Genomic DNA, 27,625 nt, shown 5'->3' with positions numbered 1-27,625 from the left:
CATAAAGTGAGTTAAGAAGCATTCTTTCCTCTCTAACTTTTTGGAAGTTTCAGGATGAAAGGTATTAAATCTTTGAATGTTTAGAAGAATTCATCTCTGATGGTGTCTGGTTCTGGGCTTTTGTTTTGGGAGAGGTTTTGATTACTATTTTAATATCTTAACTAGTATTTGGTTTATTCAGAGTTTTGGTTTCTTCCTGATTAAGTTTGCATAATTCCAAGAACTTGTCCATTTCTAGGTTGTCCAATTTGTTAGCATACAGCTGTTCATAACATCCTCTTATAATCAGTTTATTTTGTGCTCAGTTCATTCGGTCAGTTGTGTCCAGTTCTTTGCGACCCCATGGACTGTAGCAGGCCAGGCTCTTGTGTTCATGGAATTCTCCAGCAAGAATACTAGAGTGGGTGGACATTGCCTTCTCCAGGTCATCTTCCCAACCCAGGGATTGAACCATGGTCTCCTGCATTGCTGGAAGATTCTTTACCATCTGAGCCATGAGGGAAGCCCATATCTGGGTTAGGCCATGTTAATAACCAAATTCTCTGGGTCATCTGTCTTACTAGTCTATTAAAATTCAGGAAATGTTTTTGCCTTGTTACTTCCCCCTATATCTAGAGTTGCACTATTACAATTAATTTTATATAGAGCTACTTATGTGAGGAATTGTATTAAGATATTTAGTCATCATTTATTTTGTTAGAAGATTGGTTACACATTGGGTAATGCAAGAGACAACAATCTTATAAAATAGAGCATAAGTAATACAGTTATTAACAATAAAATCATAAATGAGGGTTTGTGCCATCACTTTCTAGAACCAAACGAACTCCCTCAAAGATCACCACGACTAGGAAGTTGATCATTTAAGGCAGAAATCTTATTTTTCATGTGGGTCATAGTTAGCATAAGAAAGGGATTCTGGAAAACAAATGTAAAAAACTAATATTTTAAACAAAAGTAACAAAATTATAAATCATATTTATCAGCCCTTTCAGTCCCATGTTAATTAATTCCTGTTTATCTGGATGAAGCCATTAGGTTTTCCTTTAGAGCTTTGTAATTTCTTACCCAATTCAGTGATATGATCTAAAAATCATCAGAAACATATTTGTCAGAAAATCCTTTTAATGGATCTTCATGAAGATCTTCATTTTGTAAAGTGTTCAGAATTAAATGACCGTAAATGGCAAAAAAACCTAAAATGACATGGGTAAAAATCTGATTAGAGTGAAATTGACAAAGAAACTTGCCAGTTGCTGTGAGATACACCATTTTAAGATGATAGAGTTATGACTGATATAATACCAGACTGATTTTTAGAAATTCCATATAATTTTTGGAATATGTTTTAATGACATTTACCCAAGAAATATAACCAAAGAAGATTTAGTAATACTACTTGTCAATATTTAATTTAAGATGCCAAATAAACAGAATCATTATAGTATCTCACTTTGGAATGTTTCAGGGCCCTTTGAAGCATTCCAAAGTTAGCTAGAGGTCAAAAGAACTTCATTTAGAAATTAACTTGGGAAATGTTGTCAAGATATCAAAAGGTTTTAAAACACTTGGTCAAATAGGATCATATATCACTGTTAGGTATTATTTACTCACTCAGCCAAAATGACAATAAAATATTTTAAAGACAAATAAAGAAAGTTACAACATTATTTAAAACACAAAGAAAGCATTCAATGTTATCAAAAGCAGATCAATATTCCAAGAAAACTTTGTTCTCTTAAGAAAAAAGAGTTAATTAAATTCTAGTTTTGTACCAGCTTACTTTTAATCTTAAGATTTATTTATTCAATTAAATTTTATCTTGAACTTAGCCAGTCATGACCACGAAGAAACTCTGTTTTCAGGGTTCTTTTCCCACAAACTTTCTATAACTTTCTTCTTGCTTTCAGATTTTTTTCTTTGCTTTTTTTTCTTTCTCTCTCTCCGGAACAAAATTACTTTCTTTTCACTAAACAAAATGCAATTCTATTCTTTATACTTTTCTCCTTTTATACAAAGATGTTTTCCTTATTAATATAGTAGATTTGTTATCTATGTCAAGAGAAATCTTAACTTTAAAAACTTTAATTTCTAGTGAAAAGTGAGAAGTAATTATTAGATATTATATTAATGTTCTATAGATTGTCAAACATATAAATATTATTTATATTTATAAAATCATGTTTTTTATAGAAAAATTTTCAATGTGACTCCCAAATTTTTATTCTTAGTTTTAAGTATTTTTAGTTTATCCATAAAAGGAATGCTTTGTTCAGTAATTAATGTTTCAGTATCATATTTAATTTGGGAATGATCTAGCTATTTAATAAATTTCCATCATTTAACTTTGCAAAACTCTAAAGTTTCAAGTTATCAAAAATCTGGAGAAACTATTTTTAAGTAGACATAGCATAAAGCATAGTTATTGAATGTTAGGTCCATGAATCAAAACAAATTGGAAGTGGTCTAATAGGAGATGACAACAGTGAACATCAACATTCTAGGAATCAGCGGACTAAGATGGACTGGAATGGGTGAGTCTAACTCAGATGACCATTATATCTATTCTACTGTGGGCAGGAATCCCTTAGAAGAAATGGAGTAGCCATCATACTTAACAAAAGAGTCCAAAATACAGTACTTGAATGTAATCTCAAAAATGACAGAATGATCTCTGCTTGTTTCCAAGGCAAACCAAACAATATCACTGTAATCCAAGTCTATGCCCAGACCAGTAATGCTGAAATAGCTGAAGTTGAACAGTTCTGTGAAGACGTACAAGACCTTCTAGAACTAACACCCCAAAAAAGATGTCCTTTTCATTATAGAGGACTGGAATGCAAAAGTAGAGAGTCAAGAAACACCTGGAGTAACAGGCAAGTTTGGCCTTGGAGTACAGAATGAAGCAGGGCAAAGGCTAATAGATTTTGCCAAGAGAACGCACTGGTCATAGCAAACACCCTCTTCCAACAACACAAGAGAAGACTCTACATATGGACATCACCAGATGGTCAACACCAAAATCAGATCGATTATATTCCTTGCAGCCAAAGATGGAGAAGCTCTATACAGTCAGGAAAAACAAGACCAGGAGCTGACTGTGGCTCACATCATGAACTCCTTATTGCCAAATTCAGACTGAAATTGAAGAAAGTGGGGAAAACCACTAGACCATTCAGGAATGACCTAAATCAAATCCCTTATGATTATACAGTGGAAGTGGGAAATAGATTTAAGGGACTAGATCTGATAGATAGAGTAATGAACTATGAATCAAGGTTCGTGACATTGTACAGGAGACAGGGATCAAGAACATCCCCATAGAAAAGAAATGCAAAAAAGCAAAATGGCTGTCTGAGAAGGCCTTACAAATAGCTGTGAAAAGAAGGGAAGCAAAAAGCAAAGGAGAAAAGGAAAGACATAAGCATCTGAATGCAGAGTTCCAAATAATCGCAAGGAGAGAGAAGAAAGCCTTCCTCAGTGATCAATGCAAAGAAATAGAGGAACACAACAGAATGGGAAAGACTAGACATCTCTTCAAGAAAATTAGAGATACCAAGGGAATATTTCATGCAAAGATGGGCTTAATAATGGATAGAAATGGTAGGGACCTAACAGAGGCAGAAGATATTAAGAAGAGGTGTCAAGAATACACAGAAATAGACATCCAGACATCCTGGAACGAGAAGTCAAGTGGGCCTTAGAAAGCATCACTATGAACAAAGCTAGTAGAGGTGATGGAATTCTAGTTGAGCTATTTCAAATCCTAAAAGATGAGGTTGTGAAAGTGCTGCACTCAATATGCCAGCAAATTTTGAAAACTCAGCAGGTTCCATAGGACTGGAAAAGGTCTGTTTTCATTCCAATCCCAAAGAAAGGCAATGCCAATGAATGCTCAAACTGCCACACAATTGCACTCATCTCACATGCTAGTAAAGTAATGCTCAAAATTCTCCAAGCCAGACCTCAGCTGTATGTGAGCCATGAATTTCTATATGTTCAGGCTGGTTTTAGAAAGTGCAGAGGAACCAGAGATCAAATTGAAAACATCTGCTGGATAATCGATAAAGCAAGAGAGTTCCAGAAAAACATCTATTTCTGCTTTATTGACTAGGCCAAAGCCTTTGACTGTGTGGATCACAATAAACTGTGGAAAATTCTGAAAGAGATGGGAATACCAGAACACCTCACCTGCATCTTGAGAAACATGTATGCAGGTCAGGAAGCAACAGTTAGAACTGGACATGGAACAACAGACTGGTTCCAAATAGGAAAATGATTACATCAAGGCTGTATATTGTCACCCTGCTTATTTAACATAAATGCAGAGTACATCATGAGAAAAGCTGGGCTGGATGAAGCACAAGCTGGAATCAAGATTGCCGGGAGAAATATCAATAACTTCAGATATGCAGATAAAACCACCCTTATGGCAGAAAATGAAGAAAAATTAAAGAGCCTCTTGATGAAAGTGAAAGAGGAGAGTCAAAAGTTGGTTTAGAGGTCAACATTCAGAAAAGTAAGATAATGGCATCCAGTCCCATCACTTCATAGCAAATAGATGGGGAAACAGTGAAAACAGTGGCTGACTTTATTTTTCTGGGCTCCAAAATCACTGCAGATGGTGATTGCAGCCATGAAATTAAAAGACACTTACTCCTTTGAAGGAAAGTTATGACCAACCTAGACAGCATATTAAAAAGCAGAGACATTACTTTGCCAACAAAGTTCCATCTAGTCAAGGCTATGGTTTTTCCAATGGTCATGTATGGATGTGATAGTTGGACTATAAAGAAAGCTGAGCACAGAAGAATTGATGCTTTTGAACTGTGGTGTTGGAGAAGACTCTTGAGAGTCCCTTGGACTGCAAGGAGATCTAGGCAGTCTACCTTAGAGGAGATCAATCCTGGGTGTTCATTGGACGGAGTGATGTTGAAGCTTAAACTCCAATATTGTGGCCACCTGATGCAAAGAGATGACTCATTGGAAAAGACCGTGATTCTGGGAAAGATTGAGGTTAGGAGGATAAGGGGACGACAGAGGATGAGATGGTTGGATGGCATCACTGACTCGATGGACATGGGCTTGGGTGGACTCCAGGTGTTGGTGATGGACAGGGAGGCCTGGCGTGTTGCGGTTCATGGGGTCTCAAAGAGTTGGACATGACTGAGTGACTGAACTGAACTGAAAAGCTTTTATTTCATTTAAATCTACTTAATTTGTTTCCAACAACCATTTTTATATTACCTGTGAAAATTTTATCAGACATTAGGCAAAGTCAGCCATCATTCCAAGGTATTTTTCTTCCTAACAAATTTTCTTAGAGATAACATGACATTATTTGACATCTAGTAAACATAAGTGCAATAAAAGTAACACATCTGTATTCATTAAACCAACAAAACAATATCAAACATTAATATTGACTATTTCCCAGTTGATGTGAATCTGCAGTTCATTTGGATAGTTTTCTATTATATTTATAATTTTTAATGTGTAATCACTTACTTTAAGGTCAGTTAAATAGAGCTCTTTTAAAATTTTAATTTTGTTAATACTATCTGAAAGTAGAAACATTATATGTATAGTGTGTGTGTGTGTGTGTGTGTGTGTGTGTGTGTGTGTCTGTGTGTGTGTGTTTGTGCTGAGTCGGCTCTTCTATCCATAGAATTTTCCAGGCAAGGATACTGGAATGGGTTGCCATTTCCTACTCCAGGGAATCTTCCCTATCCAGGGATTGAACCTACATCTCCTGCATACTGTGCCACCTGGGAAGCTTGATGTATAATTTATACATAGGCATATTAATAGATATAACTAGAGATCTCACAGCTTTACTTTAGAATTTAATCATGCATTAGGTGTTACAATGTAAGCTTTCTTGTTTATAAATAATAATTGTAATAAGACCAATTTATTTGCTCAGATGACTAAAGCTTTTTACTATTAGTCAGAAAGATTTGATATTTGTGTTTGTCCTTAAATCCTTATGAAGGCTATGTATTAGATTTTGGATGAAGGAGCTTTTGCAGAAGTTTTAAAAAAGCTTCTTTTTCCCCCTTTTTTCTTTTTGGTTTCAGGTTCTACTTGATTGAGCTAATTAGGCTTAATCTCAGGTCATTGTGGGCTATGTTTATATTTCTAACTTGTAGATACATGCAAAACAAAGACAGTTACTTTAATTACCTCCAAAACTAATCATCTACAAAAAGGATATCAAGGATTGATTGCCTACACTGTGTTTAATTTGCCTCTGTATCTGTGAGATAGTTAACTAAAATAGAAATCAAGAATTCTATGTTCTAGAATTTTTAATTTAAATTTTAATTTATCATGCCTTCAAAAGTTTGCACAAGGCATTCAACAAAGGCCCTCTTTCTGAGTTTACAAGTTAAACCCAGAGCAATGTACCATAGGGGCAAATAAAATCTCCATTATTGACTGTATTAGCCTATGTATATTAGCTCCCAGTTTTTATTTTATACTGTGTCGGTTTGGGTAACCTGTTGGCTTCTTTGTGTATGTTTAATTATTATTGCCTGAGGGGAAGATTTATATGCCCTGTCTTTTTTTGTGTGTGTGTGTGTGTGTGTGTGTAATAAAGTTTTATTAAAGTATGAAGGAGATAGAGAAAGCTTCTGACATAGGCATCAGAAGGGGGCAGAAAGAGTACCCGCTTGCTAGTGTTAACAATGAGGTTATATAATCCAAAGAATGTCTGGAGGTTGTAAAGACCTCATCAGACCTACTCCCATAATTTACATTTTAAGATAACACTGTCCTCAGGCAAGATACATCCTTGTAAAGACCAGGTATACTCCCATAATTAACATTTTAAAATAACAGAAGGTTGAATCCAAAGACTGTCCTTAGGCAGGATACATTATTGTTATATAATCCTAAGGAATGTGGAGAAAGAATAAAGTTTGTCCTTTCTTCCTCCTTGAGAATTCCAGACCCTTCTCTCCTTGGGGACCCTAGACTCCTTATCAACCTGCCTAGGAAATGATTCTCTCATTCCCCCCTTTTCTTTTAGGAGAATTATGTTGCCTAGGGAAAAGGGGCGTCGTTCTCATTCCATAACTGCTTCTGAGCTGACAAGGGGTGTTGTCCCTAAATTGGTGAGGCAACATATTCTCCTAATCCTCATATTGAGGATATCTGATCCAGGGGCCCCAAATAGTAGCTGGAGGAAGCTACAGCAGTAGCAGGAGTTTGAGCAACCATTTGTAACTTAAAAGCTTTCATGCAGCTAGAAACAAATCCAGTTATACAATTACAGATGCAGGGAGCAAACAGCAAGAACAAAACAACCAGAATTATTGTAATTAAGATAGTTGTCCACCATGGGGAACTAGTTAACGTTTCCCAAAGTGAAGCAATTGAGGCTTCAGGAGTATCCATGGCCCTAATCATCTTGTTCAACCCTGTCTTATAATACCAGGCAGGAGAAAGATTCCCCAGGGAGACATAATGTCTATCACACAATATAATTAAGCAAAAGAGAGGTAACTATCTTATACAAGGCCCATTTAAAGATACCATGAGAATAATCAAGACAGCAGACTAGTAGGATGTGAAGCTCACCTTCTCCCCCAGATACATGAAAAATACATCTATATGTAGAACAGTTCTCATGGGGTATCTACTGAACACTGGCAGAAGATCTCAGGCTGCTGAAAGGGCAAGAAAATCTCCGTGTAACTGGGTAGGCAAAAAAGTAAAAAAAAAAAAAAAATCAGGACAGAACCTGTGCCCCTAAGAAGGAGCTGTGAGAGAATAAAGGTTCCTGAATCCTGGAAGGCCCTTCACTGGTAGGGAGATCAGCCAGGACAGAAGGGGAGCCTCAGAGCATGAGAGGAGAATGCAGCAGATTATTTGTGGCAGCAAAACCAGAGGAAGAACAGAACAGTCAGTGCCACTGCCCTGCACTCCCCAGCCTGAAATACACTACCACCACTGTGGGCAGGGGCTGGATGCTGGAATTCAGAGTTCGGAGATCAGAACTGGGAAGAGGACTGGAGTTGGCTGTGTGGAAATAGCCTCAGTGTGGGGGTTGCTGGAATCCATTATGACCACAGCTGAGAGTGTACACGGAGGAAGCCTGGGTTACTTACAGGCTAGTCACCACTGTTTGAGGGTTGCATGAAGAGACAGGAGGGACTCCTGATTGTAGCCCTTTTCTCAGTGAGTGCACTCACAGAGGACTGGACACTGCCTGCACAGGCTTCAGGGGTGGGGTATCAAGCTGCCACCACTATCCACCCAGATGCCTGGAGTGTTTGTGAGTCCCTGATGCATCCCTCCTGGAGCCCAGGAGTATTCATGACCCACCCCTCTACTACCCACTCAGACACCAAGAGTGGTCCCAAGATGCCATCACCACCCTCACAGTCTCCAGAAGTGGTCAGGAACCACCTTCAGGGTTGTACCTGAGCCACCCCTGCCTCTGAGAACCTCAGGACCAGGAAACAGCTACCATATCTACACACCTCCTATCAAGGGAATAACAACTAACACACACTGAGGAAAGAAGTGATAAGCATCCATACTAAAAACAGTCCTCACACCAAATATATTAAACCTACACAAAGATACCCCCACATATAAATAACCCTCCAAGACCACAGTAGATAATTATTTCTCCTAAAGTCACAGAATAAGAGAATATAAGTAAAATGGAGAAACAGAGGAACCACTCCCAATTAAAAGATCAAGAGAAAGATTAAAAAGGACACTATATAATAATGCTAAATGCTAAATCACTTCAGTCGTGTCCGACTCTGTGTGACCCCATAGACGGCAGCCCACCAGGTTCCCCCGTCCCTGGGATTTTCCAGGCAAGAACACTGGAGTGGGTTGCCATTTCCTTCTCCACTGTATGAAAGTGAAAAGTGAAAGTGAAGTCGCTCAGAAAGTGAAGTCGCTCAGTCGTATCCGACTCTAAGCAACCCCATGGACTGCAGCCCACCAGGCTCCTCCATCCATGAGATTTTCTAGGCAAGAGTACTGGAGTGGGGTGTCACTGCCTTCTCTCTATATATAATAAAAGGATCCATACAAGAAGGGGATTTTACACTTGTTAATATCAGTCAGTTCAGTTGCTCAGTCATGTCCGACTCTGCAACCCCATGAACTGCAGCATGCCAGGACTCACTATTGCCAACTCCTGGATTTTACTTAAACTCGTGCCCATTGAGTTACTGTTAATATATGTAATATATATCTTGTTAATATATATGGACCTAATATAGGAAGACCCAAATACATAAAACAAATAGTAACAGACATAAGGAGAGAAATGTTGGTGTTTTTTAAGAGGTACATTTAGGTACATATAGGAAGACCCAAATCCATAAAACAAACATAGAGGTACATATAGGAAGACCCAAATACATAAAACAAATAGTAACAGACATAAGGAGAGAAATTTTGGTGTTTTTTAGGAGGTACATTTTGTAATTTAACAAAGCCTGGCTTTAAATTTTCAGTTCAAAAGCACACATTTTCCAAAAGGATGACTGCAAAACTGATGCCATTGAAGAGAGCAGAATCTGAACCAACTGGAAAGTGGTGTGGCTCCATGAAGACAAACAGTAACTAACTGATTTACCTCGATTAGGAAACAAAATCAATGTCAAAGTATCTGAAATCATAAAAATTCAATGCTTTACAAATTTTCCCCATGAGCTATGGAAGCTTTTTACATGTAGTCTCTAGTAAAACAGATGCATTCTATCATTCCAAGTTGTATTTATAAATCCATGATTCTTTTTGCTGAAAATAGATCAGTTATGTCTCAAACAGCACAAAGTGATAGCAATTACACGTTTCATGAAAATCTTTGGTGAGACTGCAATCCTGCAGAAGTGTCTTATTTTGTTTCCCTTCTACTGTTAGATACCGTTAGAATCATCCAAGTAATTTTCAAAAAAGAAACCATAAGTCCATAATGAAGGATCAGCAGACCATCCTGCATTGCTGCATCACCTATTACATGTCATGTTTCCTTTAGAGTTTGATACTCTCTAACAAGTGATCACCACAGATGATATCTACCTGACAAGCTGAATCAAGACACATTTTTCTTTTTCTTCTGAGGAATTTTCCTACATGTCCAATAGTTGCTTCTTGCAAAATTCAGACAAACTTCTTTTCCAGTGGCTTAAAATGTCCTGTGCCTTCATCAACACCAGTAAACTTTAGTAATAAAGACATATCAAGTTCAGGTGGAATAGGAAACATTCATTTTAAGACTTTTTAAGTTTTTCTTTTGTTTGAAAGGACTGGCTGTGGAACAACAGCTTTAGGTGTTTCTAGACCCCTTTCTTTATAGAAATCATGCATTTGCTTTTTTCTCTTAGACTGATCACTAATTTGTACACTATGTCTTGTAACACTTGGTCCAACCTTATGTGGTAAAGACATTGTGTCTGATGTACTTCTATGTTGTATTTTGGACATCTGTTGCTATAGCAAATGTGTCTTACAATGCAGTTTTTACAAAATGTATGAAGACATTTTGTTATGGTAGTTGCATTTATTAAGTAACCTTTGCAAATGGAACACAAGATATACGGGGCTGGCTCAGAGAGATTAATCAGGTGCTCCTCCTCCTTCTGAGCGTCTGGCTGGCACCACTTCAGCCTCAGCAGGAAGTGATTCATCTCTTCCTCCTGTTCTTCCTCTTCAAGGTCCTCATCCTCTTCCAATTCCTCATCGCCATTCTTGAAGCCTCCCCTCAAGCAGCCGAGGCTGCACCCAGGCTGCAGCTCAAGCAGGGAAAAGGGAGTCTGAGCAGCCTGGAGCCCCTGTCTTGGGCAGAAGCGGCAGGCCCTCCTCATCTACTTTGGGCTCTGGGGTGAGGGCAGGAGGGGGGATGGAAGGTTGGGGCAGCATGGCTGTGACTCCCTGGGCCATGGCAGCACCGTTGTTGTCTGCAACTACTACAGGGATCCCCTCCAGGCCAAAAGTAGAGTGATCAAATTTCTTAATGACAGCTATTTTAAATTACGAAAGTTGGATCATCATATTCTGTTGATAGCTTACCATGAACAATGTCAGATTCATGATCTCCAAAGAAGACTTAGCTTTGGGACCACGGACCAGGCTTGATCACTCAAGAGCTTTTATGTAGCAGGGTTTTATTAAAGTATAAAAAGGGACAGAGAAAGCTTCTGACATAGACATTAGAAGTGGGTTGGGAGTGCCCCCCTTCACTAGTCTTAGCAAGGAAGTCATATACTTTTTAAAATGGTTATTACAATAAATCAAAAGAATGTCTCGAGGTTGTAAATATCTTAGTAGACCCACTCCTACAATTCATATTTTAAGGTGATCAGTTCAGTCGCTGAGTCCTGCCTGACTCTTTGTGACGTCATGAATTGCAGCATGCCAGGCCTTGCTGTCCATCACCAACTCCTGGAGTTCACTCAGACTAACGTCCATCGAGTCAGTAATGCCGTCCAGCCATCTCATCCTCTGTCGTCCCCTTCTTCTCCTGCCCACCATTCCTCCCATCATCAGAGTCTTTTCCAATGAGTCAACTCTTCTCATGAGGTGGCCAAAGTACTGGAGTTTCAGCTTTAGCATTATTCCTTCCAAAGAAATTCCAGGGCTGATCTTCTTCAGAATGGACTGGTTGGATCTCATTGCAGTCCAAGGGACTCTCGAGAGTCTTCTCCAACACCACAGTTCAAAAGCATCAATTCTTCAGTGCTCAGCTTCCTTCACAGTCCAACTCTCACATCCATACATGACCACTGGTAAAACCATAGCCTTGACTAGACAGACCTTTGTTGGCAAAGTAATGTCTCTGCTTTTCAATGTGCTATCTAGGTTGGTCATAACTTTCCTTCCAAGGAGTAAGCCTCTTTTAATTTCATGGCTGCAGTCACCATCTGCAGTGATTTTGGAGCCCCCAAAAATAAAGTCTGACACTGTTTCCACTGTTTCCCCATCTATTTCCTATGAAGTGATGGGACCAGATGCCATGATCTTCGTTTTCTGAATGTTAAGCTTTAAGCCAACTTTTTCACTCTCCTCTTTCATTTTCATCAAGAGGCTCTTTAGTTCCTCTTCACTTTCTGCCATAAGGGTGGTGTCATCTGCATATCTGAGGTTATTGATATTCTCCCAGCAATCTTGATTCCAGCTTCTGCTTCTTTCAGCCAAGCATTTCTCATGATGTACTCTGCATATAAGTTAAATAAACAGGGTGACAATATAGAGCCTTGACGTACTCCTTTTCCTATTTAGAACCAGTCTGTTGTTCCATGTCCAGTTCTAACTGTTGCTTCCTGACCTGCATATAGGTTTCTCAAGAGGCATGTCAGGTGGTCTGGTATTCCCACCTCTTGAAGAATTTTCCACAGTTTATTGTGATCCACACAGTCAAAGACTCTGGCATAGTCAATAAAGCAGAAATAGATGTTTTTCTGGAATTCCCTTGCTTTTTTGATGATCCAGCGGATGTCGGCAATTTGATCTCTGGTTCCTCTGCCTTTTCTAAAACCAGGTTGAATATCTGGAAGTTCACGGTTCAGCTTTGCTAAAGCCTTGCTTGGAGAATTTTGAGCATTACTTTACTAGCGTGTGAGATGAGTGCAATTGTGCAGTAGTTTGAGCATTCTTTGACATTGCCTTTCTTTGGGATTGGAATGAAAACGGACCTTTTCCAGTCCTGTGGCCACTGCTGAGTTTTCCAAATTTGCTGGCATACTGAGTGCAGCACTTTCACAGCATCGTCTTTCAGGATTTGGAATAGCTCAACTGGAATTCCATCACCTCCGCTAGCTTTGTTCGTAGTGATGCTTTCTAAGGCCCACTTGACTTCACGTTCAAGGATGTCTGGCTCTAGGTGCATGATCACACCATCGTGATTATCTTGGTCTTTAAGATCTTTTTTTGTACAGTTGTTCTGTGTATTCTTTCCACCTCTTCTTAATATCTTCTGCTTCTGTTAGGTCCATACCATTTCTGTCCTTTATCAAGCCCATCTTTGTGTGAAATGTTCCCTTGGTATCTCTAATTTTCTTGAAGAGATATCTAGTCTTTCCCATTCTGTTGTTTAAGATGATAGGATTAGAACTAACAATAGAAATATCTTGCCAGAACAACTCCCGTAATATACATTTTAAGAGAACAGGATTAGTCAGAAGGTTTTCAAGAAGGAGAGACTGTCCTCAAGCAGGATACATTGCTGTTATATAGTCCTTATTAAGGAAGATAGAGGGAAAAAAAAAAAAAAAAAAACTTGTCCTTTCCTCCTTGAGAACTCCAGACCACTATCTCCTCTTTGAAAGCCTCAGACCCCTTTCTCCTCCTCCGGGACCCCAGATTTCTTATGTACCTACCTAGAAATTGACTCTCTCACCCCCACTTTTCTTTTAGGAGAATTATATTGCCAGGAGAAAGGGGCGTCATTTTCATTCCATAACTACCTCCTGCTGTTGACGGGCATTGTCCTTAAATTATTGAGGCAACGAATTATTCTAACTTTCATATTGAGGGTCTCTGATCCAGGAGCCCCAAGTAATCGTTGGAGGAGGCTGTGGCACTCATAGGAGCCTGGACAACCATTTGTAACCTAAAAGCTTTCACTGTCTATACGTACCACAGCTTTCTTATCCATTCATCTGCTGATGGACATCTAGGTTGCTTCCATGTCCTGGCTATTATAAACAGTGCTGTGATGAACATTGGGGTGCACGTGTCTCTTTCAATTCTGAATTCCTTGGTGTGTAGGCCCAGTAGTGGGATTGCTGGGTCATAAGGCAGATGCTGTGAAAGTGCTGCACTCAATATGCCAACAAATTTGGAAAACTCAGCAGTGGCCACAGGACTAGAAAAGGTCCATTTTTCATTCCAATCCCAAAGAAAGGCAATGTCAAAGAATGCTCAAACTACCACACAATTGCACTCATCTCACACGCTAGGAAAGTAATTCTCAAAATTCTCCAAGCCAGGCTTCAGCAATACATGAACCGTGAACTTCCAGAAGTTCAAGCTGGTTTTAGAAAAGTCATAGAAACCAGAGATCAAATTGCCAACATCTGCTGGATCATCGAAAAAGCAAGGGAGTTCCAGAAAAACATCTATTTCTGCTTTATTGACTATGCCAAAGCCTTTGACTGTGTGGATCACAATAAACTGTGGAAAATTCTTCAAGAGATGGGAATACCAGGCCACCTGACCTGCCTCTTGAGAAACCTATATGCAGGTCGAAAAAAGAAAGTGAAAATGAAGTCGCTCAGTCGTGCCTGACTCTTTGCAGCCCCATGGATAGTAGCCTGCACAAAGCTCCTCCGTCCATGGGATTTTCAAGGCAAGAGTACTGGAGTGGGTTGCCAATTCCTTCTCCAGGGAATCTTCCCAACCCAGGGATCAAACCCAGATCTCTCACATTGTAGGCAGACGCTTTACCATCTGAGCCACCAGGGACGTCATATGCAAGTCAGAAGAAAGAGTTAGAACTGGACATGGAACAACAGACTGGTTGCAAATAGCAAAAGGAGAACGTCAAGGCTGTATATTGTCACCCTGCTTATTTAACTTGTATGCAGAGTACATCATGAGAAATGCTTGGCTGAAAGAAGCAGAAGCTGGAATCAAGATTGCCGGGAGAAATATCAATAACCTCAGATATGCAGATAACCCCACCCTTATGGCAGAAAGTGAAGAGGAACTAAAAAGCCTCTTGATGAAAGTGAAAGTGGAGAGTGAAAAAGTTGGCTTAAAGCTCAACATTCAGAAAATGAAGATCATGGCATCTGGTCCCACCACTTCATGGGAAATAGATGGGGAAACAGTGGAAACAGTGTCAGACTTTATTCTTTTGGGCTCCAAAATCACTGCAGGTGGTTACTGCAGCCATGAAATTAAAAGAGGCTTACTCCTTGGAAGGAAAGTTATGACCAACCTAGATAGCATATTGAAAAGCAGAGACATTACTTTGCCAACAAAGGTCTGTCTAGTCAAGGCTATGGTTTTTCCAGTGGTCATGTATGGATGTGAGAGTTGGACTGTGAAGGAAGCTGAGCACTGAAGAATTGATGCTTTTGAACTGTGGTGTTGGAGAAGACTCTTGAGCGTCCCTTGGACTGCAATGAGATCCAACCAGTCCATTCTGAAGAAGATCAGCCCTGGAATTTCTTTGGAAGGAATGATGCTAAAGCTGAAACTCCAGTACTTTGGCCACCTCATGTGAAGAGTTGACTCATTGGAAAAGACTCTGATGCTGGGAGGGATTGGGGGCAGGAGGAGAAGGGGATGACAGAGGATGAGATGGCTGGATGGCATCACTGACTCGATGGACGTGAGTCTGAGTGAACTCCGGGAGTTGGTGATGGACAAGGCGGCCTGGCGCACTCTGATTCATGGGGTCGCAAAGAGTCAGACATGACTGAGCGATTGAACTGAAGTGAAGTGAACTGAAGGCGGATTCTTGTTGATCTATGGCAAAACCAATACAATAATGTAAAGTAATTAGCCTCCAATTAAAATAAATGTATTAAAAAAAAAGCTTTCAGAAGGTTAGAAACAAACTGCATTATACAATTGCAGATATAAGGAAAATAGACATTACACAAAGTTAAAACATAATCAAGATTAAATATCACATTATATCTATAGTTAAGGTACAAAGTATTATACCAATTCATCTTAGGATCGCTCAGTTCAGTTAAGTTCAGTCACTCAGTCGTGTCCGACTCTTTGCGACTCCATGTATTGCAGCATGCCGGGCCTCCCTGTCCATCACCAGCTCCCGGAGTTCACCCAAATTCATGTCCATCGAGTCAATGATGCTATCCAGCCATCTCATCCTCTGTCGTCCACTCCTCTTCCTGCCCCCAATCCCTCCCAGCATCAGAGTCTTTTCCAATGAGTCAACTGTTCACATGAGGTGGCCAAAGTATTGGAGTTTCAGCTTTAACATCAGTCCTTCCAAAGAACACCCAGGAATGGTCTCCTTTAGTATGGATTGGTTGGAAGTCTTTGCAGTCCAAAGGACTCTCAAGAGTCTTCTCCAACACCACAGTTCAAAAGCATCAATTCTTTGGCACTCAGCTTTCTTCACAGTCCAACTCTCACATCCATACATGACCACTGGAAAAACCATAGTCTCGACTAGACGGACCTTTGTGGGCAAAGTAATGTCTCTGCTTTTGAATATGTTATCTATGTTGGTCATAACTTTCCTTCCAAAGAGTAAGCGTGTTTTAATTTCATGGCTGCAATCACCATCTGCAGTGATTTTGGAGCCCCCAAAGCAAAGTCTGACACTGTTTCCATTGTTTCCACATCTATTTCCCATGAAGTGATGGGACCAGATGACATGATCTTCATTTTCTGAATGTTGAGCTTTAAGCCAACTTTTTCACTCTCCTCTTTCACTTGCATCAAGAGGCTTTTGAGTTCCTCTTCACTTTCTGCAATAAGGGTGGGGTCATCTGCACATCTGAGGTTATTGATATTTCTCCTGGCAATCTTGATTCCAGCTTGTGCTTCTTCCAGCCCAGCATTTCTCATGATGTACTCTGCATTTATATTAAATAAGCCTGGTGACAATATAGACCCTTGACATTCTCTTTTTGCTATTTGGAACCAGTCTGTTGTTCCATCTCCAGTTACAACTGTTTCTTCCTGACCTGCATATAGGTTTCTCAAGAGACAGGTCAGGTGGTCTGGTATTCCCATCTCTTGAAGAATTTTCCACAGTTTATTGTGATCTCCACAGTCAAAGGCTTTGGCATAGTCCATAAATGTTTTTCTAGAACTCCGTTGCTTTTTCCATGATCCAGCAATTGTTGGCAGTTTTATCTCTGGTTCCTCTGCCTTTTCTAAATCCAGCTTGAACATCTGGAAGTTCATGGTTCACGTGTTGCTGAAGCCTGGCTGAGAGAATTTTGAGAATTACTTTACTAGCGAGTGAGATGAGTGCAATTGTGCGGTGGTTTGAACATTCTTTGACATTGCCTTTCTTTGGGATTGGAATGAAAATGAACATTTTCCAGTCCTGTGGCCACTGCTGAGTTTTCCAAATTTGCTGGCATATTGAGTGCAGCACTTTCACAGCATCATCTTTCAGGATTTGAAATAGCTCAATTGAAGTTCCATCACCTCCACTAGCTTTGTTCGTAGTGATGCTTTCTATGGCCCACTTAACTTCACATTCCAGGATGTCTGGCTCTAGGTGCGTGATCACACCTTGTGATTATCTTGGTCATGAAGATCTTTCTTCACAGTTATTCTGTGTATTCTTGCCACCTCTTCTTAATAACTTCTCCTTCTGTTAGGTCCATGCCATTTCTGTCCTTTATTGAACTCATCTTTGCGTGAAATATTCCCTTGGTATCTCTAATTTTCTTGAAGAGATCTCTACTCACTCATTCTTTTGTTTTCCTCTATTTCTTTGCACTGATCACTGATGAAGGCTTTCTGTCTCTCCTTGCTATTCTTTGGAACTCTGCATTCAGATGCTTATATCTTTCCGTTTCTCCTTTGCTTTTGGATTCTATTCTTTTCACAGCTATTTGTAAGGCCTCCTCAGAGAGCCGTTTTGCTTTTTTGCATTTCTTTGCCATGGGGATGGTCTTGATCCCTGTCTCCTGTACAGTGTCATGAACCTCTGGCCATAGTTCATCACTCTATCCATCAGATCTAGTCCTTTAAATCTATTTCTCACTTCCACTTTATAATCATAAGGGATTTGATTTAGATCATACCTGAATGGTCTAGTTGTTTTCCCTACTTTCTTCAATTTCAGTCTGAATTTGGCAATAAGGAGTTCATGATCTGAGCCACAGGCAGCTCCTGGTTTTATTTCTGCTAACTGTGTAGAGCTTCTCCATCTTTGGCTGCAAAGAATATAATCAATCTGATTTTGGTGTTGTCCACCTGGTGATGTCCATGTGTACAGTCTTCTCTTGTGTTGTTGGAAAAGGGTGTTTGCTATGACCAGTGCATTCTCTTGGCTAAACTCTGTTCTCCTTTGCCCCACTTCATTTCTTATTCCAAGGCCAAATTTGCCTGTTACCCCAGGTGTTTCTTAATTTCCTACTTTAGGATTCCAGTCCCCTATAATGAAAAGGACATCTTTTTTGGGTGTTAGTTCTAAAAGGTCTTATAGGTCTTCATAGAACCATTCAACTTCAGCTTCTTCAGCATTACTGGTCGGGGCATAGGCTTGGATTACTGTGATATTGAATGGTTTTCCTTGGAAACGAACAAAGATCATTCTCTCGTTTTTGAGATTGCATCCAAGTACTGCATTTCGGACTCTTTTGTTGACCATGATGTCTACTCCATTTCTTCTAAGTGATTCCTGCCCACAGGAATATATATAATGTTTATATTATATACATTATATAATATGATTTAATTATATTAATAAATATAATATTAAATATTATATTATATATTAATTATATAATATATAATATTATATAATATATATATTATAACAGCATATATAATGGTTATCTGAGTTAAATTCACGCATTCCAGTCTGTTTTAGTTCGCTGATTCCTAGAGTGTCAATATCACTCTTGTCTTCTCTTGTTTGACCACTTCCAATTTGCCTTGACTCATGGACTTAACATTTCACGTTCCTATGCAATATTGCTCTTTACAGCATCGGGCCTTGCTTCTATCACCAGTCACATCCACAACTGGGTATTGTTTTTGCTTTGGCCCCATCCTTTCATTCTTTCTGGAGTTATTTCTCCACTGATCTCCAGTAGCATATTGGGGACCTACCAACCTGGGGAATTCCTCCTTCAGTATCCAATCATTTTGCCTTTTCATACTTTTCATGGGGTTCTCAATGCAAGAATACTGAAGTGGTTTTTCATTCCCTTCTCCAGTGGACCATATTCTGTCTGACCTCTCCACCATGACCTGCCCATCTTCAGTGGCCCTACAGGGAATGGCTTAGATTCATTGAGTTAGACAAGGCTGTGGTCTGTGTGATTAGGTTGACTAGTTTTCTGTGATTATGGTTTCAGTGTGTCTACCCTCTGATGCCCTCTCGCAACACCTACTGTCTTACTTGGGTTTCTCTTAACTTGGATGTGGGGTATCTCTTCACAGCTGCTCCAGCAAAGCGCAGCCACTGCTCCTTACCTTGGAGGAGGGGTATCTTCTCATGGCTGCCCCTCCTAATCTTGAATATGGAGTAGCTCCTCTCGACCTTCCTGCACCCATGCAGCCACATGGCAGAGAGGAGCTACTCCCTGCCCGAGGTCAGGGGCAGTGGCCGGGAGGCGCTACCCCACGCCCAACGCCAGGGGCAGCGGCCCAGAATGGCTACCCCAAGCCTGATGCCAGGGGTGGAGGCCCAGAGCCACTACCCACCACCGGAGGTCAGGGGCGGTGGCCAGTAGTCACTATGCCCCACCCGAGGCCAAGGGCGGAGGCCCGGAGGCACTATCCACCACCAGAGGTCAGGAGCAGTGTTTGGGAGGCGCTACCCTATGCCCGATGCCAGGGGTGGCGGCCGGGAGGAGCAACCCCACGTCCAAGGAGCCGTGGCTGTGCAGGTGCAGGAGGGCCGAGAGGAGCTGTTCCATGTTCAATGTCAGGAGGGGCGGCCGTGAGGAGATACCCCTCGTCCAAGGTAAGGAGCAGTGCCTGCGCTTAGGGTTGCTAGATGTCATCAAATTAGAGAGGCATCACAAGTAATTATTGTTGGTGAAGATATTGACAAAGTTGAAGAAAGTCTTTTCCTTGAAATGGAGAAACCCACCATGGAAGTCTTCAACTGATGAGGGGAGTGATCTGCAGACACAGCAATTAGACCGATTATGGAGGCTGGGTCAGGGGTCTCCTCCTGGAGTTCTCCTAATGTCTCTTGAAAAGCTGATAGTTGAGTCACATAGTTAATTCTAAGTCTTCCGGATCTATGACAATGTGCACAAAAACGGTCTGCCATAGAGACAGTCCCCTTTTTTTAGGGGCAGTTCAAGCCCTCATTAAAACTATGGGTAAAACTTTAAACCAACTGTCTTGTGTTTCCTGAGATAGCTTATGCAGATACCTCTTACTAACGTCATTAGCCTTTTCAACTGTCCTGAGGATTTGGGTCTCCAGGAACAGTGTAAATGGTATTCTATTGCCAGAGCTTTTGATACCCCTTGAGTTACAGTAGCTTTAAAGGCAGAACCATTGTCATTCTGAACTTTAGTGTTTAAGATCCCCCTTACATCAGTCAGTACAGTAAGATTTTGCCCATTAGTAAACTTATGAGCTTTAGGCATTAGCAAAACAATAGTAGCAATTACACTTAACCTATATGCCCATAGCCTGTTTTTTCAGTAACAAACAAACTAAACTCTGATCCTGTGGGCAAACTCAAAGCAGGAGCCTGCAAGAGAGCAGTTTGAAGAGTCTTAAAAGCCTTTTGAGTCTCTGGGAACCAAACTAGCTTGTCAGTTTGGGCCTCCTGAGTCTCAGTTATAAGTTTATACAAAGGCTGGGTAAGTTCCCCATAACCCAGAATCCAAATGTAGCAGTAGCCTGTAATGCCCAACAATCCTCTCAATTGTCTTAAAGTAATGTTTGGCTCATTTAGGAATTTCAGACAATAAAGTATAAGGATTAGGCATCAATTATTTGTATGTTTTGAACAAGTTTCCATTTATCATTTGACTTTTTTTAACACCCAAAATAGGAGTGTTGCATGGGCTATTACAAGGAATTAATAGCCCCTGTTCCTTTAAATTTTCAATGATGGGTTTTAATCATTCCTTAAACTTGGGCTTTAGTGGCTACTGCTTTTGATGTGGAAAAAATGAGGGTCTTTGAGCTTGATAATGACAGGAACAGCATTTTATGCTTGACCCACAGTTTTTCCATCAGCCCACACTTTATAATTTACATTTTGTTCAATTAATATGAGAGAAAAAACAGGCTCCATATTCATGAAAACAGAGGCATGGACCTTGTTTAGTATATCCCTCCCCAGAAGGGGTAAGGGAGACTCTGGAATGATCAGAAACTCATGCGAAAATAGCAGAGTCCCAGTTGCACCTTAAAGAATGACTGAAATAATAGCGTTTGGCTCGTCCTGACACTCCCATTATGGTAGTGGATCAGGAGAAAGCAGGCCAGGAGCTTTAGTGAGCACAGAGAAAGTTGCCCCAGCGTCCAAAAGAAAACTGACTGATTCGCCGCCCCCGCTCCCCACGGTTATTGATATCCAGGGTTCCTCAGGTGTTATTAGGATGGGAGATTGTGTGGGGACCCCTGGGCACCTTCAGTCCCAATTATCTAGAGTCTGACCCCTGGGGCCTACACCTTGGAGGGTAGTCTCTTCTCCAGTATGGTCCTTTGTAGACCAGACATGAAGCCAGGAGCAGCTTAGATGCCTGAGGGCAATTCTGCTCGAGATGCCCCTCCTTTTCACACTAATAACGAGTCCATTCATTTTCATCTGGGTCCCTCTGGACATTTTTCTCAGGCTGTTTCAGAGTGGATCTAACAGCCTTTGTTGGGGCTTCAGTTTTTTTCCTAGTTCTTTTTCTCCTCCTATTTTCCTCCTCATATTCTCTACCATGATATACCATCTGAGCCAGGTACAACAGTTTTTCTAAAGACATATTTGGCCCAAATGCCTGTTTTTGTAACTTATGGTGGATATCTGGAGCTGAGTGAGTGAGAAATCTACCTTATAAGGTCATTTCTACCTTTGTAATTTTGAGATCAATGTCAGTAAACTTGCGGAGTGCCTCCCATAGTCTATTTAAGAATTTACCAGGAGTTTCCTTCTCTCCCTGTTCTATGTCAGCCAACTTAGCATAGTCTTAGGTCTCAGCGTGTGCTTGCTTGAGTCCAAGAATACATCCAGCAAAGTGGCTCTGCTTTGGGAACTATTTGGCCCCCAGTAGGAAGGAAAGGGCTATTCCATGTTCCCTCTCTCTCCTTGTCTCACGTTCAAGTCATTTATCTCCAAAAGTAGTAGCTTCCCCCCAAACTCGAGTTTTTGAGTCAGGGGTCAGCATCTGTCCCAAGACATGTATTACATCTCTCCAAGTAAGCTCATAAAGTAAAATTAGCCCTGTAAAGGTTTTTATGTACTTTTTTTGTCCTCTAAATAGTCTCCCAGATCTCTCTTTCTTACCACTGAGTAAGAAAAGGGCTTATGGATTTTTATGGATTGGTTATTTTTCCCAGTGGGGGCCTCCTGAAAGGGAGGTAAGTTGTGTGTCTATTCCTCAGCCCTTCTAGCTACCTTTCATATATGCCCCCAGGGATAAATTAGAGAAGCCTGCTTTTTCTCATCATCATCCTCTTTCTCATTCTCTTCTCTATCTTGTATTTTACCCTTAATTTTGGTTGTTTTCACCTCCTCTACTTTGGCTGTCTGAGTTCCTATTGAAACCAAAGTAGTCTGAGGCTGCATTGGAACTGGGGTTGTTTAAACTTCTATTGAGACTGAGGCAACCCTTCCTGGAGGGGTTCCTTTACCCTCAGCTTGCTCAGTTGTGAGCCCCAGATACAAAGGCAGAGGCAGAGGCAGAGTAAGAGGACAGGAAGGAGTTGAAAGCTTTACAGCCAAATCTGTATCCTTAGGACACAGGTCTGGCATGCCTGGCAGAGAGATAAAGAGCAACAAATATATCACTTCTACCCATTTCTCTTGTTTCTACAGAACTGGTCTAATTGTAAAACAGTATTATAATTGAGACCCTTCAACAAGCCAGTGTTCCCTGTCTTCCAAAGAATACCATGGCCATTCAGTATCACAGAAGATCAGGCGTGTCTTTTTTAAATTTGGGAGATCAAACATGTGCCAGTTTTTAAAAATACATTTTAAATGAGTGGTTCTGGAACTGTTAACGCCTATCTGTAAGAGAGAAAAAAGCGGCATCCACAGCCATGGCTTCTTTCCATCGGAGGCATCTCTCCCTGCTCTAGATGGGACTGTAGACAGACTTTCCACCAAAGCTTTCCTTCCCTAGTTGGGCTTAGTCTGTCCCTTGCTGACACAGGTGCCTTACTCATCCCTCCTGGTTCTACCACTGAGGCAAGGTGGAGATGCACCAGTAGACCTGATGGCATCTCAAATTGATTTAGTTCCATACTAACAAGACCTTTGTTTGATTTGCCCTTTCTTTTTTTTTTTTTTTTAATTTTATTTTATTTTTAAACTTTACATAATTGTATTAGTTTTGCCAAATATCAAAATGAATCCACCACAGGTATACATGTGTTCCCCATCCTGAACCCTCCTCCCTCCTCCCTCCCCATACCATCCCTCTGGGTCGTCCCAGTGCACTAGCCCCAAGCATCCAGTATCATGCATCGAACCTAGACTGGCATCTTGTTTCATACATGATATTTTACACGTTTCAATGCCATTCTCCCAAATCTCCCCACCCTCTACCTCTCCCATAGAGTCCATAAGACTGTTCTACACATCAGTGTCTCTTTTGCTGTCTCGTACACTGGGTTATTGTTACCATCTTTCTAAATTCCATATATATGCGTTAGTATACTGTATTGGTGTTTTTCCTTCTGGCTTACTTCACTCTGTATAATAGGCTCCAGTTTCATCCACCTCATTAGAACTGATTCAAATGTATTCTTTTTAATGGCTGAGTAATACTCCATTGTGTATATGTACCACGGCTTTCTTATCCATTCATCTGCTGATGGACATCTAGGTTGCTTCCATGTCCTGGCTATTATAAACAGTGCTGCGATGAACATTGGGGTACACATGTCTCTTTCCCTTCTGGTTTCCTCAGTGTGTATGCCCAGCAGTGGGATTGCTGGATCATAAGGCAGTTCTATTTCCAGTTTTTTAAGGAATCTCCACACTGTTCTCCATAGTGGCTGTACTAGTTTGCATTCCCACCAACAGTGTAAGAGGCTTCCCTTTTCTCCACACCCTCTCCAGCATTTATTATTTGTAGACTTTTGGATCGCAGCCATTCTGACTGGTGTGAAATGGTACCTCATAGTGGTTTTGATTTGCATTTCTCTGATAATGAGTGATGTTGAGCATCTTTTCATGTGTTTGTTAGCCCTCTGTATGTCTTCTTTGGAGAAATGTCTATTTAGTTCTTTGGCCCATTTTTTGATTGGGTCATTTATTTTTCTGGAGTTGAGCTGTAGCAGTTGCTTCTATATTTTTGAGATTAGTTGTTTGTCAGTTGCTTCATTTGCTATTATTTTCTCCCATTCTGAAGGCTGTCTTTTCACCTTGCTAATAGTTTCCTTTGATGTGCAGAAGCTTTTAAGGTTAATTAGGTCCCATTTATTTTTGCTTTTATTTCCAATATTCTGGGAGGTGGGTCATAGAGGATCCTGCTGTGATGTATGTTGGAGAGTGTTTTGCCTATGTTCTCCTCTAGGAGTTTTATAGTTTCTGGTCTTACATTGAGATCTTTAATCCATTTTGAGTTTATCTTTGTGTATGGTGTTAGAAAGTGTTCTAGTTTCATTCTTTTACAAGTGGTTGACCAGATTTCCCAGCACCACTTGTTAAAGCGATTGTCTTTAATCCATTGTATATTCTTGCCTCCTTTGTCAAAGATAAGGTGTCCATATGTGCGTGGATTTATCTCTGGGCTTTCTATTTTGTTCCATTGATCTATATTTCTGTCTTTGTGCCAGTACCATACTGTCTTGATAACTGTGGCTTTGTAATAGAGCCTGAAGTCAGGCAGGTTGATTCCTCCAGTTCCATTCTTCGTTCTCAAGATCGCTTTGGCTATTCGAGGTTTTTTGTATTTCCATACAAATTGTGAGATTATTTGTTCTAGCTCTGTGAAGAATACCGTTGGTAGCTTGACAGGGGTTGCATTGAATCTATAAATTGCTTTGGGTAGTATACTCATTTTCACTATATTGATTCTTCCAATCCATGAACATGGTATATTTCTCCATCTATTAGTGTCCTCTTTGATTTCTTTCACCAGTGTTTTATAGTTTTCTATATATAGGTCTTTAGTGTCTTTAGGTAGATATATTCCTAAGTATTTTATTCTTTCCTTTGCAATGGTGAATGGAATTGTTTCCTTAATTTCTCTTTCTGTTTTCTCATTATTAGTGTATAGGAATGCAAGGGATTTCTATGTGTTGATTTTATATCCTGCAACTTTACTATAGTCATTGATTAGTTCTAGTAATTTTCTCGTGGAGTCTTTAGGGTTTTCTATGTAGAGGATCATGTCATCTGCAAATAGTGAGAGTTTTACTTCTTCTTTTCCAATTTGGATTCCTTTTATTTCTTTTTCTGTTCTGATTGCTGTGGCCAAAACTTCCAAAACTATGTTGAATGGTAATGGTGAAAGTGGGCACCCTTGTCTTGCTCCTGACTTTAGAAGAAATGCTTTCAATTCTTCACCATTGAGGATAATGTTTGCTGTGGGTTTGCCATATATAGCTTTTATTATGTTGAGGTATGTTCCTTCTATTCCTGCTTTCTGAAGAGTTTTTATCATAAATAGTTGTTGAATTTTGTCAAAGGCTTTCTCTGCATCTATTGAGATAACCATATGGTTTTTATTTTTCAATTTGTTAATGTGGTGTATTACATTGATTAATCTGCAGATATTGAAGAATCCTTGCATCCCTGGGATAAAGCCCACTTGGTCATGGTGTATGATCTTTTTAATATGTTGTTGGATTCTGATTGCTAGAATTTTGTTAAGGATTTTTGCATCTATGTTCATCAGTGATATTGGCCTGTAGTTTTCTTTTTTTGTGGGATCTTTGTCAGGTTTTGGTATTAGGGTGATGGTGGCCTCATAGAATGAGTTTGGAAGTTTACCTTCCTCTGCAATTTTCTGGAAGAGTTTGAGCAGGATAGGTGTTAGCTCTTCTCTAAATTTTTGGTAGAATTCAGCTGTGAAGCCGTCTGGACCAGGGCTTTTGTTTGCTGGAAGATTTCTGATTACAGTTTCAATTTCCGTGGTTGTGATGGGTCTGTTAAGATTTTCTATTTCTTCCTGGTCCAGTTTTGGAAAGTTGTACTTTTTAAAGAATTTGTCCATTTCTTCCACGTTGTCCATTTTATTGGCATATAATTGCTGATAGTAGTCTCTTATGATACTTTGTATTTCTGTGTTGTCTGTTGTGATCTCTCCATTTTCGTTTCTAATTTTATTGATTTGATTTTTCTCCCTTTGTTTCTTGATGAGTCTGGCTAATGGTTTGTCAAATTTATTTATCCTTTCAAAGAACCAGCTTTTGGTTTTGTTGATTTTTTCTATGGTCTCTTTTGTTTCTTTTGCATTTATTTCTGCCCTAATTTTTAAGATTTCTTTCCTTCTACTAACCCTGGGGTTCTTCATTTCTTCCTTTTCTAGTTGCTTTAGGTGTAGAGTTAGGTTATTTATTTAACTTTTTTCTTGTTTCTTGAGGTGTGCCTGTATTGCTATGAACTTTCCCCTTAGGACTGCTTTTACCGTGTCCCACAGGTTTTGGGTTGTTGTGTTTTCATTTTCATTCGTTTCTATGCAAATTTTGATTTCTTTCTTGATTTCTTCTGTGATTTGTTGGTTATTCAACAGCGTGTTGTTCAGCCTCCATATGTTGGAATTTTTAATAGTTTTTCTCCTGTAGTTGAGATCTAATCTTACTGCATTGTGGTCAGAAAAGATACTTGGAATGATTTCTATTTTTTTGAATTTACCAAGGCTAGCTTTATGGCCCAGGATGTGATCTATCCTGGAGAAGGTTCCATGTGTGCTTGAGAAAAAGGTGAAATTCATTGTTTTGGGATGAAATGTCCTATAGATATCAATTAGCTCTAACTGGCCTATTGTATTGTTTAAAGTTTGTGTTTCCTTGTTAATTTTCTGTTTAGTTGATCTATCCATAGGTGTGAGTGGGGTATTAAAGTCTCCCACTATTATTGTGTTATTGTTAATGTCTCCTTTCATACTTGTTAGCATTTGTCTTACATACTGCGGTGCTCCCATGTTGGGTGCATATATATTTATAATTGTTATATCTTCTTCTTGGATTGATCCTTTGATCATTATGTAGTGACCATATTTGTCTCTTTTCACAGCCTTTGTTTTAAAGTCTATTTTATCTGATATGAGTATTGCTACTCCTGCTTTCTTTTGGTCCCTATTTGCATGGAAAATCTTTTTTCCAGCCCTTCACTTTCAGTCTGTATGTGTCCCCTGTTTTGAGGTGGGTCTCTTGTAGACAACATATGTAGGGGTCTTGTTTTTGTATCCATTCAGCCAGTCTTTGTCTTTTGGTTGGGGCATTCAACACATTTATGTTTAAGGTCATTACTGATAAGTATGATCCTGTTGCCATTTACTTTATTGTTTTGGGTTCGAATTTATACACCGTTTTTGTGTTTCCTGTCTAGAGAATATCCTTTAGTATTTGTTGGAGAGCTGGTTTGGTGGTGCATAATTCTCTCAGCTTTTGCTTGTCTGAAAAGCTTTTGATTTCTCCTTCATACTTGAATGAGATCCTTGCTGGGTACAATAATCTGGGCTGTAGGTTATTTTCTTTCATCATTTTAAGTATGTCTTGCCATTCCTTCCTGGCTTGAAGAATTTCTATTGAAAGATCAGCTGTTATCCTTATGGGAATTCCCTTGTGTGCTATTTGCTGTTTTTCCCTTGCTGCTTTTAATATTTGTTCTTTG

At 39.9% G+C, this 27,625-nt stretch overlaps 1 protein-coding gene and 1 pseudogene across 1 annotated transcript in view; one reads left to right on the top strand and one right to left on the bottom strand.

Moving 5' to 3' along the window:
- Positions 1-27,625, top strand: part of ZC3H12B (zinc finger CCCH-type containing 12B) — a 607,141-nt gene that overhangs the window by 101,370 nt on the left and 478,146 nt on the right. The window lies entirely within an intron of this gene.
- LOC102272532 (polycomb group RING finger protein 6-like) lies at positions 9,875-18,897 on the bottom strand (annotated as a pseudogene).

Source organism: Bos mutus, chromosome X, assembly GCF_027580195.1.
Source record: "Bos mutus isolate GX-2022 chromosome X, NWIPB_WYAK_1.1, whole genome shotgun sequence".
Taxonomy (NCBI): Eukaryota; Metazoa; Chordata; class Mammalia; order Artiodactyla; family Bovidae; genus Bos; species Bos mutus.
Note: the sequence above shows the minus strand (reverse complement) of the source record. Positions and strands in the feature narration are given on the sequence as shown.